Raw genomic sequence first — 16729 nt, forward strand, 5'->3', positions numbered from 1 at the left:
AGTTTATTCTTCAACTACTACTGCCTCAGTGCTAAAGTTTACTATACCTTACACTTCTGCCCAGCACCTCCACAGTTTTCTTATTCATTCAGTCTGCCATGGTTAACTGGCTAGCTGGCATCAGCTCTGCTAAGGGTTTTCATTTGTTTCCTTGCTTACATGCAATCATACTAGGACACTTTATTTTATCTCTTTGCTCATCACCAGGTCACTGGGTGTCACAGGAGGACAAAGGAGATAATGCAGAATTAGGGATAAATAAATGGAAAAAAGATTTTGTTTCTCAAAATATTTGAGAGCAATGAGCTCTGAGACGGGAATAAATTACCCACGTTTGGGGATTGTTAACTCCCTAAGGTCATTAGGTACCATTTAGTGCAGTTTCCCAAGCACTAGTTCAGAGACCAACTTCAGTCAATGACTCCATTGTTATTCTTCCACAAAAAAGCATATTAGAGTTTATTATTGAGTAATTATAAAAATGATTGCTTTTCATCCCTGATAGCAATTATGGTTGCATTTCACGTATCCTCATTTTGTACAGATGGGATACCACACGTAAGAGCTGTGATCACATTTCTGTTTGTCTTGAGCCCTCGATCCCCATCCTCAGAGAAGAGGCATCATTACTGGAGAAAGAGTTCTAAGGTCAGGAAGGGAATGTAGAATGACAGTAGGACTCTAACTCTGGGAGAGAATGAGAGCTGGAAGAGTAACAGCAAGGTTGGAATTGGAGTAGGAAACAGAATCCATGTCAGAACTCTTAACTATTGCAGGGGAGAAAAAATAGTGTGATTCAGAAGACAATTCTTATGAAAATTTAAGATTTAATCTTAGAAATCTAAAAAAAAATCATTATTCTGTAAAAAAATATTACATAAACACAGTCAATTAAATTTTCCTGTTTCTAACAAGTGTGAGTAGTATTTTGAAAGCAGCAGCAGTACTTCAGTAGGTCTCTTCATGATGAAAGAACTCAGTGGGTTGGAAGAATTAAGTTACTTTAATAATAAAACACATGCATTCACTTCTTCCTGGCAAGAACCGGTTACATTTTAAAAATTTCAAAAAATCATCTATGTACATGTATATTGAGATCAAAACTACATTCCAACCTGCTTGAAATCAGATTCCACTTTGTTATTAATCTCCACTCTCACTTTTCTGCACAAAGCTCTCTGCTTTGCCAGCTGTATACCATATTGAGTCAACTTGTACTGAAATACTCAGGTTCTCTGTAAGTCTGCTCCAAAACTCCTATAGATATTTTGACTTAGATTATATCCATTTATAGAACTTACATATGAATGTCTCTCTGCAAAATGCTGTGTCTAATCCTCTGTCAATGTGCTTTTTTGGAGATGACCCCTGAAAATCACCTCTCTTACCTTCGTCTTAGGAGAAATCTTAGCTTCTAGGACTTTCACTTTCTAGGAGAAATAGACTGCCCCATATTATTAGGTAAAAGTCATCCTGTATGTCAACAGTTCAAACTATTCCTGTCCCTAATAGTTAATACCTTTTCCAAACCCTGCATATATATGAGGGTCTTTTGACTCATTGACCTTCCACAGGAATGTCACCTAACTGCTATCATAGCACTTATTACACTGTATTCTAAAGTTATGTGATGCCTTTGGCCTAGATTAACTCTAATCAACCTGAGAGCAGGTACCATGTTTTGTCTTTGTATCCACAGTACTTGACATTTGATAGTTATATGAATATGATGTTTATTGAATGAATACATGAACATTGACTATGTATGCCTTGAAAACATACCTTTGTTTTAGATTCCATTCAGGGATTACCAAAGGAGGTAAGAATACAATTTAACAGCAAATCAAAAACTAGAATGAAACCATAAATTGTTTTTCAGTCAAACATAAACCTCTGCTGTCCATCTAGATGCTGGAAAATTGAAAGCATAAATTATAATATTTAGTGTTATAAAAACAATAAAATTCTCTAGGATTTTCCCTCTGTGTACCAACCATATCAGGCATTTTAGGTGTTTGAAATTTTACAACATGATAAAATTGCCAATAATAAGCAGAATCAAAAATTTTTTTAATTAAGGAAGAATTAGAGATTTCATGAGATAATTAAAGTTTGAATACATTTTAAAATCATTGTTTTGTAGAGTTGCACTCATTTTATACATTAAAATACTCCAGCCCATTCTAAATTGAAATACATTGGAAACACATTAGCTCTAATTATAACTGTCATTCTTCCAAGGCTATATATTACATTTTTCAAACCTAGACTCAAAATGGAGAAATAAAGGATTGATAACCTGAGATTTCCTAGCTGTCACCTTAGTATACTCTATCTTTTATTATACAAGTGAGGATAGCAATTCAACTTTGGCCTTGACTGCTGCTGCTGCTGCTGCTAAGTCACTTCAGTCATGTCCGACTCTGTGTGACCCCATAGACGGCAGCCCACCAGGCTCCCCCGTCCCTGGGGTTCTCCAGACAAGAACACTGGAGTGGGTTGCCATTTCCTTCTCCAATGCACGACAGTGACAAGTGAAAGCAGCCCATCAGGCTACTCCATCCATGGAATTTTCCAGGCAAGAGTACTGGAGTGGCGTGCCATCGCCTTCTCCATGGCCTTGACTACTGTCTCAGAAAAAATAACAGAATCTGTATTCACAAAATTGAGGCCAATTTGGTCTTTCTCAAGCTCTAATAAAGCCTCTTTAATAAAATGAAAGGAATGAATTCTAGGCTACTCAATGAATATTTTGATTTTTAAATATGATCCTAAGAGCTTATGCATCCTCTCTTGGCATGACATTCTGAATACTAAATCAACTACTTATTATTGGATGTGTGATTCAAGAAGTAGCATAAAATATTTGCATATTAAATACATATTAAACTAGTAATCAGTCAAATCCTTATAAGCACCAAACTTCTCTCCCAAATAACAAACATACACACATGAGAATATTGCTGAAATTTTCACCTATAGTTTATTGCTAACTTTTACTTCTTACTTCCTTCAGATAAATAAGAACTAATGGACTAATCTCGAGAATATACAAGCAACTCCTACAGCTCAACTCCAGAAAAATAAATGACCCAATTAAAAAATGGGCCAAACAACTAAATAGACATTTCTCCAAAGAAGACATACAGGTGGCTAACAAACACATGAAAAGATGCTCAACATCACTCATTATCAGAGAAATGCAAATCAAAACCACTATGAGGTACCATTGCACACCAGTCAGAATGGCTGCGATCCAAAAGTCTACAAGTAATAAATGCTGGAGAGGGTGTGGAGAAAAGGGAACCCTCTTACACTGTTGGTGGGAATGCAAACTAGTACAGCCACTATGGAGAACAGTGTGGAGATTCCTTAAAAAACTGGAACTAGAACTGCCTTATGATCCAGCAATCCCACTGCTGGGTATACACACTGAGGAAACCAGAAGGGAAAGAGACACGTGTACCCCAATGTTCATTGCAGCACTGTTTATAATAGCCAGGACATGGAAGCAACCTAGATGTCCATCAGCAGATGAATGGATAAGAAAGCAGTGGTACATATACACAATGGAGTATTACTCAGCCACTAAAAAGAATACATTTGAATCAGTTCTAATGAGGTGGATGAAACTGGAGCCTATTATACAGAGTGAAGTAAGCCAGAAAGAAAAACACCAATACAGTATACTAACGCATATATATGGAATTTAGAAAGATGGTAACAATAACCCTGTGTACGAGACAGCAAAAGAGACACTGATGTATAGAACAGTCTTATGGACTCTGGGAAAGGGAGAGGGTGGGAAGATTTGAGAGAATGGCATTGAAACATGTAAAATATCATGAATGAAACGAGTTGCCAGTCCAGGTTCGATGCACGATACTGGATGCTTGGGGCTGGTACACTGGGACGACCCAGAGGGATGGTATGGGGAGGGAGGAGGGAGGAGGGTTCAGGATGGGGAACACATGTATACCTGTGGCGGATTCATTTTGATATTTGGCAAAACTAATACAATTATGTAAAGTTTAAAAATAAAATTAAAAAAAAAAAGAACTAATGGGCTTTTTCTTTTTAAAATTCCATTGAGGTGGGAGAATTTCTGCTTTGATGCTAGAGTTTAGAGACCACTTAAAAGAGTCTTTCCATATTATACAAAAGGAAGTTGGGGGAACTTTTGTTTCCAATAAGATAAATACTTATCTAAAAGTTTTACCCACATTAAAATGACACTCTATCTGCAGTTGAAAAATGACTTTGAATTCTTTTTATATTCTATTTATATTTTAATTTCTCATGGAGTTTTGGATATCATCATGGCTCCTTGCTAAATTAATTTATGTCGATATTTACAAATTAGCCACTAAAGTACTGATGCCCTAAGACTTTGGGGCATAAGACACTGTACCCCAGGGAGAAAAATAAATGCATAATTATATCATTCATTTTAATTTAGTATTAATTACTAAGATTCCCCATCTTAATATCTCACAGAGTTCTACTCCCTAATTGGTATCTCTGATAGATGCTGTTAGTGATCTTATCAAACCATTCTAACCTCTCTTCACACATATGTGCTTACCTTGCTCTTTTGTTCAAATATTGATCTGTCAGCATTGTGTTCTGACAAGGTAAGACCCCCCCCTTTTTCCAAGAGATTAAATCATGTTTGGTCTCAACCAGTCATGAAAAAATAAATACATAACCATGGAATGATCATATTCAATTCTGAAAATGAGATGTAAAATATTGTGCAAAGAGCTCTAGGAGTAACAGGGGAAACATGTATTTCCCTGGTAAGTTAGAGAATATTTGGAAATTGGCCACTTTTCTGTTTTATTAATATTTGCTCCTCATTGTTGGAAACTATGATGCTTGAAACTGATGCTTGTGACCCTGAACTGAAAATTTAGAGGAAGGATAAAAAGCAAAACTGCTGAGAAAAGTGAAAGGAGAAAACAGAAAAAGCACGAGTCTTGTGAACTGTAAAAATCCTTTTTTTATCTGCTCAGATATTTTATTCGGTTCAGTTCAGTTCAGTCGCTCAGTTGTGTCAGGCTCTTTGCGACCCCATGAATCGCAGCACGCCAGGCCTCCCTGTCCATCACCAACTCCCGGAGTTCACTCAGACTCCATCGAGTCAGTGATGCCATCCAGCCATCTCATCCTCTGTCATCCCCTTCTCCTCCTTCCTCCAATCCCTCCCAGCATCAGAGTCTTTTCCAATGAGTCAACTTTTTGCATGAGGTGGCCAAAGTACTGGAGTTTCAGCTTTAGTATCATTCCTTCGAAAGAAATCCCAGGGCTGATCTCCTTAAGAATAGACTGGTTGGATCTCCTTGCAATCCAAGGGACTCTCAAGAGTCTTCTCCAACACCACAGTTCAAAAGCATCAATTCTTCGGCACTCAGCTTTCTTCACAGTCCAACTCTCACATCCATACATGACCACCAGAAAAACCATAGCCTTGACTAAACGGACCTTTGTTGGCAAAGTAATGTCTCTGCTTTTCAATATGCTATCTATTTACAGTTAAACTTTGTTGTTGTTTAGTGGCTAAGTTGTGCCTGACTGTGACCTCACGGACTGTAGCCTGCCAGGCTCCTCTATCCATGGGCTTTCCCAAGCAAGAATACTAGAATAGATTGCCATTGCCTTCTCCAGGGATCTTTCTGACCCAGAGATTGAACCTGCATCTCCTGCATTGGCAGGTGCATTTTTTGCCACTAAATCATCAGGGAAGCCCAACAGTTGAACCTATCCTGATACAAAATTCATATTAAGTTTTAGAAAACAAAAAGTTGAGACAATAGGAAAATACATCCAGTCATATTCTTTGGGTTGAAAATAAAGATTAATTGTTCTGTGATCTCATCATGCAAAGTTAATGCTTGAGTTGATGACAAGAACTATCAAGTTACTCCAATTATCATTTGTCCTCAAACTCGGCCAACACTGAAGTTGAGATACAACACCAGGGAACTTCATAGTTGAAAACCACATGCCCGCTCTATGATCTTTTTATTCTCATGTCATCTTACCAGGTGAATGGATTCTAAACATTAGCAATATGTTCTCTTTCACTAATATAAACACCACTTAATGAATACATCAGCAAGAAATTAAGGTGGATTTTCTTTAGCATCACTTATCTATCAAGTAACTCAAGAAATAGCTCCAAGAACTTCGCTGCAAAGTTAATGGTGATATAAATTGTGAAGGTAAATGTCTAGGGGAAGGGAAAATATTTCAGTTGTTCACTTTCTTCTCTGTAGTCCTTAGATTTTTTAAAATTGATCCTGGAAGATATCCCAGCGTCCCACAGTTTTCATCTTGGTAAAATGTATGGTCCAATAAGTACTGATTTAAGGACAATCACAGTGTGATGAAAGGACAGAATTATTTGTTGTTGTTTAAAACTCCAATCATGAATTTAATTTCTGCATGATTGCCAAAACCATTTATAAATGACTGTCACTTATTTCATATAAAATATTTAAGCCCTAGGCTTCTTAAATTCGAAGTTAATTTGCAAATGACCCAATTTTGTTCCTTTAGAAATTGGATGATTTGTAGTGATGTGGATGGATCTAGAGTCTGTCACAGAGTGAAGTAAGTCAGAAAGAGAAAAACAAATAACATATATAAACACATATATACAGAATCTAGGAAAATGGTATTGATGGACCTATTTGCTGGGCAGGAACAGAGACGCAGATGTAGAAAACAGACATGTGGACACAGCGGGGCAAGGAGAGGGTGGGATGGATTGGGAGAGCAGCATTGACATATACACACTGCCATGCGTACAGTAGACAGTGGGAAGCTGCTATATTGCACAGGGAGCTCAGCTTGGTGCTCCGTGATGACCCAGAGGAGTGGGATGAGGGGATGCAGTGGGAGGGAGACTCAGGAAAGAGTGGATATATGTATACACACAGCTGATTCACTTTGTTGTACAGCAGAAATTAACAAGACATTGTAAAGCAATTATACTCCAACAAAAAAATAAATAAAATGAAAATAAAGTTAATTTATAGATTTTCTCAAATGTTCATTTATTGAATTTGTTATTCAAATGTATACAATATTAGGATTGTTACTAAATGATTTATTTTTGTAAATAGGTACATTCAAACAAGAGATTTCCCAGGTGGCACTAGCCCTAAAGAACCTACCTGCCAGTGCAGATAAACATAAGAGATGCGGGTTTGATCCCTGGGTCAGCAAGATCCCCTGGAGGAAGGCACGGCAACACACTCCAGTATCTTGCCTGGAGAATCCCATAGCCAAAGGAGCCTGTTGCGCTACGGTCCATAAGGTCACAAAGAGTTGTACACGGCTGAAAGGACTTAGCACACATATTCAAAAAAAGTACACAGATTTTTGGATATATATATGTGTGTGTGTGTGTGTGTGTGTGCGTTTTTTGCTATTGCCTTCAATTGTTTGTTGGAGAAGAGTGCAAGAAAGAGGAAGATTGTAGTTGGAAGGATTAGATTGAAATTAAATTCATGTGGTTAAGTTTGGTCTTTGGCTGAACTGATAGATCTGTATGTTTAGTACGATATTTCTGGGAGGTAATAAGTTCTTACCAGAATAGTCAATGTTATTATACAAATGAAGTTGCAAAACAGAACAGGAAGATAAGTGATAGTAAGCGAAAATGATTGGTGGAGGCCTTCTTCCTGTCAACACTCATGTTCCTTAAAGCCCTCCTTAGAAATGTTTCTGAGTATTCAATACACCAGCGTGTCATTCTTCAGAACTCACATTGCTGTCTAGGTTCTACTTTGATGACATGCTAATCCCTTCCTAAGTAGGAGCATTTAGAACCTTAAGCAACATAGAAATACCCTTCAAGTAGTTGTCACATAGGTAAATGACAGAATCAAGATAAATAGCTACAAATGTCAAACAAGGAGAACTGAATTAAGAGCAGAGAGATAAATTTACTTCTAACTTTGAAGTCCGATAAAGAACCTTCTTGTTTCTTAAATAACTCAATCTTCCATCCAAATTCAGTTCAGGGATACTTAATAGAAGCAGCGATGTGCCAATAAAATGCTGGTGTTAGAAATGAGATGCAAATTTTCTCCTATTGTGTAACCTCAAACTATATTAAAACATAGAAGTGATGTCCAAGGCCCACTGTTCCCAGCTGTGATGGTTTGTTGTTTTGTTGCACATTCATCTGCAGACATTATTTATGTATATATTTTCTCCTCCAGACTGTGACACCTAGAAGATAGGAGCCACATCTCTCCCTCAAATACTAACTTCCCAGAAAGCCTAACTGAGTTTTTTGTATACAGTAAATACCAGTACATTTTTTTCCTATGCCATATAAGTACATTTAAGGGGTTTCTACACCCAGCTATTATTCTTCTATTATTTGATCTAATCTATAATTATTACAGCATGTTTTACCACCAGGAGAACTTCCTAAGGTTCCTAAATTCTAAGGTTTCTAAACTTTGGTCCTGGAGATAATTTTAGAACTATTTAGTTTCTGGATTTCCCTTTTCCATAATGAGTAGAAGGTTTTCCATTCTTTGAGAAATCCTCAAGCTTGCAAGCTTAGCTGAAAAGGTCAAAGGCCTGGCTTTTCATATTATCTAATCATATACTACCTGGGCTATGGTGAAGAAAAATCTTCACAAATCAAAAATTTACTTGCAACATCTGGGACCTGCAAGTTTATTATGGATTATTTCTTCCTTGCTCTGGATATTAAGATAGTCTCTCTCTCTCTTTTAAAGCAAACCATACGTATTGCACCATTTCTACATTAAAGCAGCATTTTTGCAGGAAATAGGCAGATTGTTTAACCAATGATATACCTGACTTCGTTCCAAGCCAAACAACACTGCCTTTTTATTTTTGCCCATGCCGCAGGCTATCTGAAAGTATTAGAGTTAATGTGCAATCAGGTAAGTAAACCCATATTACATATCTGTAATTTTCATCCAGTAGAAAGAAAATATTACATTACAAGCCTCCATAATTGCATTCAAATGTAATCAAATACAAAAGTTTAAGATCACAAATCCTTTGAGTTACAAGATCTCTTTTTCTATACATTTAACCAATCTTATAGCTGCAAAAAAGAAGTTGAAATAATTCTCAAGGCACTAAAAAAAAAAAGTAACAAGATTGCCCTAAACTGTAATTGCCAGCCCCAGGCTCTAATTCTTTTATAGTACTGTCTGCAGCAATCATTTATGCACTCAGGCAACAAAGGCTGAACAGGGATGCATTTACAAAACATGTATTTGTAGCTAGGAAAATAGCCATTTGAAACTAAATAAAGTCTCTTTGATTGGGGTGTTGGGTGAAAACTAATATGTAATAAACAGAAGTTATACATTTCTTCTTTGATTTATGAATCAAGAACACAAGACTAGAGGGTTCTTGCTTAGCATCAAAATTAAGGGAATCTGAATTAAAAGAAAAAGTCTTAGAAACTATGAACAGGATTAAAGCTTTGAAAATTTAAAGTGCATTACACTAAAAGTAACTTTATTTGTTTACTGTGGCTTGCTTCCTTTCTTCTTTTAAATTTTTTTTCTTTTTTGTTATTATGGAGAAAATATAGAACCACTTGAAAGATAAGAATGCGGTAAGAGGGTAGATGCTACTACACAATGTTGAGTCCATCTATTTCACTCTATTCTAGACTACCTGTAGGAAAACATTCTGAGTGTGTAAAGGGGATGGAGACATGGAGTATATGCAACCGTTAGACAACCTCTTGGCCAAGAAAGATTTTCCTCTGTATTCCCCAAATTCCATGAATTATACATTCTTTTGATTTAAACATTTTCAACTTTAAAATATACATTTTATCTTCATACTATGATTTCTCACTATGATAAGTTGTTCTTAGAGGATCCATTCTCCCAAAAATGATTATAAATATTGGTTAAAATCCTCATGAAACTCTGCTTCCCTACCCTTTAGCTATTTGAAGGCAGGCATTTGAGAAAATGTATGGCAGCCATGGAGCAAGATTCTGGGAGAAGGGAAGATTCATTCATGGAAATGAATCCTATCAGGAAGCCATTGATTTCTTTCTTGAGCACTTTGTGATTCAGATTGCAGGACATAGCACTGCATGGGTCTGCTTGGAGCTTAATAATCTTTCTCTGTCAGGAAAACAAAAACTGGAGTTTAGGGTTACCAGATCGACTGGAAATGAAGGACCAAAATCTCAAAGAAAGGGAGCAACAGCAGTATCTCCCTGAGGCAAAATGCAATAATCGAAATTAAAAATTAAATAATGTATTTGATAGCAATCTAGACACAGTGAAAAAGAGGATGAATGAATTATAATGTAACTTACCAAAAAATTGACCGTTAAAACAAAAAAAAGAAAATGGAACACAAGAGACACGTGAGATATTGTAAAATTATTTGCTGTAACTGGAATCACAAAATAGAAGCCAGATGCCAATACAATTACATCTTAAAATGTTGAAGTAAAATGATTTCAATCCTAAAACTGAATATCCAGTTATATTATTCTTTTAAAAATGAAGGTGAAATCAAAGGACATCAGACAAACAATAACTGAGAGAACTGGTTGCCAGCAGACACACACTAAGAGAAAGACTAAAGAGAGTCTTTCAGTCAGAAAAAACTAGATTGCAGATGAAAGCATCAGTTCAGAACAGTTTGGTCACTCAGTCGTGTCCGACCCTTTGTGACCCCATGGACTGCAGCACACCATGCCTCCCTGTCCATCACCAACTCCTGGAGTTTACCCAAACTCATGTCCATTGAGTCAGTGATGCCATCCAACCATCTCATCCTCAGTCGTCCCCTTCTCCTCCCACCTTCAATCTTTCCCAGCATCAGGGTCTTTTCAAATGTATTTATTTGACTGTGCTTGGTCTTAGTTGTGACATGCGGGATCTTCTATCTTCATTGCAACATGTGGAATCTAGTTCCCTGACCAGGGGTCAAACCCAGGCCCCCTGCTTTGGGAGAGTGGAGTCTTAGCCATAGGACCACCAGGAAAGTCCCAATACTACATCTTCTTTATCCATTCATCTGTTGATAAATACTTGGGTGCTTCCCTATCTTAGCAATGCTGTTATGTACATCGGTGTGCATGTATTTTATATATACTCAAGAGTGGAATTGCTGGAAGCATTAAACTTTCTGATTTCAAACTATGCTACAAAGCTATGGCCATCAAAACAATATGATATGAGCATAAAGACAAACACATAGATAAATGAAACAGAATAGAGAGCCCAGAAATGAACCCACACTAACATGGTCAATTAATCTATGACACGGAGAAGGCAATGGCACCCACTCCAGTACTCTTGTCTGGAAAATCCCATGGATGGAGGAGCCTGGTAGGCTGCAGTCCATGGGGTCGCTAGGAGTCGGATACGACTGAGCGACTTCACTTTATTTTTTCACTTTCATGCATTGGAGAAGGAAATGGCAACCTACTCCAGTGTTCTTGCCTGGAGAATCCCAGGGACGGGGGAGCCTGGTGGGCTGCCGTCTATGGGGTCGCACAGAGTCAGACACGACTGAAGCGACTTAGCAGCAGCAGCAGCAGCAATCTATGACAGAGGAGACAAAAATATACAATGGGGAAAAACATCCTCTTAAATAAATGATTTTAGGAAAACTGGACAGCTACCTTCAAAAAAGTCAAATTGGACTTTTATATTCCATTTATAGTTATACTATAGTATAACTATAGTATCATCTATTCCATGCACATAAATCAACTCAAAATGGACTCAAGCCTTGAACATAAGACCTGAAACCATAAAACTCAGAATAAAACAGGGGGTGAGCTTCTTGATGTCAGTCCTGGCAATGATTTTTTAAAAATTTAACTCCAAAAGCAAAGGCAACAAAAGCAAAAATAATAAATTGAGGCTACATCAAACAGAAAGACTTTTGCATAGCAAACAACAAAATGAAAAGACAACCTGTGGGATAAAAACATTGCAAACCACATATCTAATAAGGGGGTGGATATTCAAAATGTATAAAGAACTCATACAACTCATAGCAAAAGAAATCATATTAAAAATGGACGGAGGAATTTAATAGACATTTTTCTAAAGAAGACATACAAGTGGCCAACAGGTACATGAAAATGTCTTCAACATCACTAGTCATCAGAAAAATGCCAAGTGAAACTGCAATGAGTGCTCGCTTCAGCAACACATATACTAAAATTGGAACGATACAGAGAAGATTAGCATGGCCCCTGTGCAAGGATGACACGCAAATTTGTGAAGCGTTCCATATTTTTCAAAAAACCCCAGATAGCCAAAGCTATCTTGAGAAAGAAGAATGGAACTGGAGGAATCAACCTACCTGACTTCAGGCTCTACTACATAGCCACAGTTATCAAGACAGTATGGTACTGGCACAAAGACAGAAATATAGATCAATGGAACAAAATAGAAATCCCAGAGATAAATCCATGCATATACGGACACCTTATCTTTGACAAAGGAGGCAAGAATATACAATGGATTAAAGACAATCTCTTTAACAAGTGGTGCTGGGAAATCTGGTCAACCACTTGTAAAAGAATGAAACTAGAACACTTTCTAACACCATACACAAAAATAAACTCAAAATGGATTAAAGATCTAAATGTAAGACCAGAAACTATAAAACTCCTAGAGGAGAACATAGGCAAAACACTCTCTGACATACATCACAGCAGGATCCTCTATGACCCACCTCCCAGAACATTGGAAATAAAAGCAAAAATAAACAAATGGGACCTAATTAAACTTAAAAGCTTCTGCACATCAAAGGAAACTATTAGCAAGGTGAAAAGACAGCCTTCAGAATGGGAGAGAATAATAGCAAATGAAGCAACTGACAAACAACTAATCTCAAAAATATACGAGCAACTCCTACAGCTCAACTCCAGAAAAATAAATGACCCAATTAAAAAATGGGCCAAAGAACTAAACAGACATTTCTCCAAAGAAGACATACAGATGGCTAACAAACACATGAAAAGATGCTCAACATCACTCATTATCAGAGAAATACAAATCAAAACCACTATGAGGTACCATTGCACACCAGTCAGAATGGCTGCGATCCAAAAGTCTACAAGTAATAAATGCTGGAGAGGGTGTGGAGAAAAGGGAACCCTCTTACACTGTTGGTGGGAATGCAAACTAGTACAGCCACTATGGAGAACAGTGTGGAGATGCCTTAAAAAACTGGAACTAAAACTGCCTTATGACCCAGCAACCCCACTGCTGGGTATACACACTGAGGAAACCAGAAGGGAAAGAGACACATGTACCCCAATGTTCATCGCAGCACTGTTTATAATAGCCAGGACATGGAAGCAACCTAGATGTCCATCAGCAGATGAATGGATAAGCAAGCTGTGGTACATATATACAATGGAGTATTACTCAGCCATTAAAAAGAATACATTTGAATCAGTTCTAATGAGGTGGATGAAACTGGAGCCTATTATACACAGTGAAGTAAGCCAGAAAGAAAAACACCAATACAGTATACTAACGCATATATATGGAATTTAGAAAGATGGTAACAATAACCCTGTGTACGAGACAGCAAAAGAGACACTGATGTATAGAACAGTCTTATGGACTCTGGGAAAGGGAGAGGGTGGGAAGATTTGGGAGAATGGCATTGAAACATGTAACATATCATGTATGAAACGAGTTGCCAGTCCAGGTTCGATGCACGATACTGGATGCTTGGGGCTAGTGCAATGGGACGACCCAGAGGGATGGTATGGGGAGGGAGGAGGGAGGAGGGTTCAGGATGGGGAACACATGTATACCTGTGGCGGATTCATTTTGATATTTGGCAAAACTAATACAATTTTGTAAAGTTTAAAAATAAAATAAAATTAAAAAAAAAAAAGAAACTGCAATGAGGTACCACCACACACCTGTTAGAATAGCTATCATCAAAAGAGAAGTGATGCATGCTGACTAGGATAAATGTGTCATTTAAGTATTGTTTATGGCTGATTTTGCACTGGAAGGACAGAATTGAGTAGCTCTGACAGAGGCCAAATGGCCCTCAAACCCTGAATTGTTTACTATATCCTCCTCTCTCTCTCAGGAGAGAAAATTGTTTGGTCTAACTTAAATCATGAGCTAAGGTTTAAGGATGGCATTGGAATGGAGTTCTCTGATTGGCTGGTCTATAAGAAACATATAGCAAAGAGGAAAGTCCATTTCCCAGAGGAAGGGCATCACTATCACAAGAAGGGTGGGGATGGGACATTGCCTGGGTGTGTGCTAAGTTACTTCAGTTGTGTCTGACTCTTTGTGACCCTATGGACCATAGCCCACCAGGCTTTTCTATCCATGGGATTCTCCAGGCAAGAATATTGGAGTGGGTTGCCATGCCCTTCTCCAGGGGATCTTCCTGACCAAGGGATCAAACCCAAGTCTCTTACATCTAACTTGCATTGGCAGGTAGGTTCTTTACCACTAGCACTACCTGGGAAGCCTGGAAATGGGACATTGCTGCTGCTGCTGCTAAGTCACTTCAGTCGTGTCCGACTCCGTGCGACCCCATAGACGGCAGCCCACCAGGCTCCTCCGTCCCTGGGATTCTCCAGGCAAGAACACTGGAGTGGGTTGCCATTTCGTTCTCCAATGCATGAAAGTGAAAAGTGAAAGTAGAGTCTCTCAGTTGTATCCGACTCCTAGCGACCCCATGGACTGCAGCCTACCAGGGTCCTCCATCCATGGGATTTTCCCGGCAAGAGTACTGGAGTGGGGTGCCATTGCTTTCTCTGAATGAGACATTATGCAAACACAAATAACCCATGATCCTTACCCCATGCAATCCAGTTTGCAAGAATGCCATTAATACCAGGTTGATGTACACTTGAAAAGAGAAAGATAAGCAGAGTTTGAATACTTAGACTCTACCACGTAAGTGGAAAAAAATGTTACTGTTACATATTACAGATTGTTTCACTATTTCAGCCCACAGATTAAGGTAATTATTCATTTTAATTTTATAATTATATATCTGACATTTACCAGTTTTCAGAAAATGCAGTGTATGGAAGAATGAGTTAATTATACTACAAGGACATATTTGTTGTCATTGTTCAGTCACTAAGTCATGTACTACTCTTTACGACCCCATGAACTACAGCATACCGGGTTTCCCTGTCCTTCACTATCTCCCTGAGTTTGCTGAAACTCGGGTCTACTGAGATGGTGATGTTATATAACCATCTAATCCACTACTGCCCGCTTCTCCATTGCTTCAATCTCCCCCAGCATCAGGGACTTTTCAATGATTCTTCTCTTTGCATCATGCGGCCTAACTATTGGACCATCAGTTTCAGCATCAGTTCTTCCAGTGTTGATTTCCTTTGGGATTGACTGCTTTGATCTCCTTGCTGTTCAAAGGACAAGGACATAGTTAGACCAATTCAGAAAGTATAGATGTTTTATGAGACAACTGACCTGGCCTCTGGGGACAGAAAAGTAGGAAAGATAACTGGATGTTAGAGACATAGTAATCAAAAGCAATGTATGAATATTGACTGAAATGGCATTATTGTTTAGTCACTAAGTCATGCCTGACTCTTGCGACCCCATGGACAGTAGCCTGCCAAGCTTCTCTGTTCATGGGATTCTCTAGATAAGAATACTTGAATGGGATGTCATTTCCTTTTTTAAGAGATCTTCCTGACCCAGGGGTTGAACCTGCATCTCCTGCATTGCAAGCAAATTCTTAACCACCATCAAGGAAGCCCGACTGGTTCTGAAAATAGCCATAAGACATTTTGTGGGCAGCTGGAAAACTTTGAATATTGTTTAGTTGCAGATGATATTATAAAATTAATGTTAACTTTTGTAGAAGTGATAGTAATGTGGTTATATAAGAGAACATCCTTATTCTTAGGAAAGGATGCTATCTCAATATCTACATCTTACTTTCAAATGGTTCATCAGTGAATCAACAGAAAAAGACAAGGAAAAGAAGAAAGAAAGAAAAGATAGGAAGGAAGAAAAGAAGGAGGAACAGAGGGTAGAAGAAAAGAGAGTGAAATACAGACTATAGTAAAATAAAAGGGAGGTTTTAGGACTATATTGCATATTCTTTCATATTTTTTGAATGTTTGAAATTTTTCATAATGAAAATGTGAGAAAAAATTCTTTTAAATCTGGACCAGGAAAATAACTGTGACCTTCAGAACTTATCTTGTCTACAAGAGAGGATCCAAATCAAAAGCAAGTCAGTAGCTCACAGTATCCTTTTCAGACTGTCCTTCAGTAAACAAAATGCACTCCATGGAGACAGAGTGCTAGCTTTCCCTGATGTCAGAGCAGGAGAATGAGAATGGAGGTTAGCTTATCCTTTGTTCCTTTTATGAGCCAATTTTATAAAATTGACACCCCCAAATTATTTCTTTCTCAACAACAAGCTCTTAGGAATTCAATAAACAGATATTGTTACATATAAAGTTGTCCTCTGGGATTCCCAGGTAGCACAAATGGTAAAGAATCTGCCTGTCAGTGCAGGAGATGCAAGAGACATGAGTTTGCCCCCTGGGTCAGGAAGATCCCCTGGAGAAGGAAATGGCAACCCACTCCAGTATTTCTTGCCTGGAAAATGGTCGCAAAAAGTTGGACATGACTGAGCACGCACACGCCACACACAAAGATGTTTTCCAGAGCAGTGGTCCCTATCTTTTTTGGCA

The 16729-nt window shown here is 38.0% G+C and overlaps 1 non-coding gene across 1 annotated transcript; it reads left to right on the forward strand.

Moving 5' to 3' along the window:
* Window positions 1-12188: 12188 nt before the first annotated feature.
* LOC112587680 lies at window positions 12189-12295 on the forward strand. The gene has a single exon (XR_003112180.2). It is a non-coding gene; the product is annotated as a U6 spliceosomal RNA (small nuclear RNA).
* Window positions 12296-16729: the final 4434 nt, after the last annotated feature.

The sequence above is a fragment of the Bubalus bubalis genome, chromosome 10 (genome assembly GCF_019923935.1).
Source record: "Bubalus bubalis isolate 160015118507 breed Murrah chromosome 10, NDDB_SH_1, whole genome shotgun sequence".
Classification (NCBI taxonomy): Eukaryota; Metazoa; Chordata; class Mammalia; order Artiodactyla; family Bovidae; genus Bubalus; species Bubalus bubalis.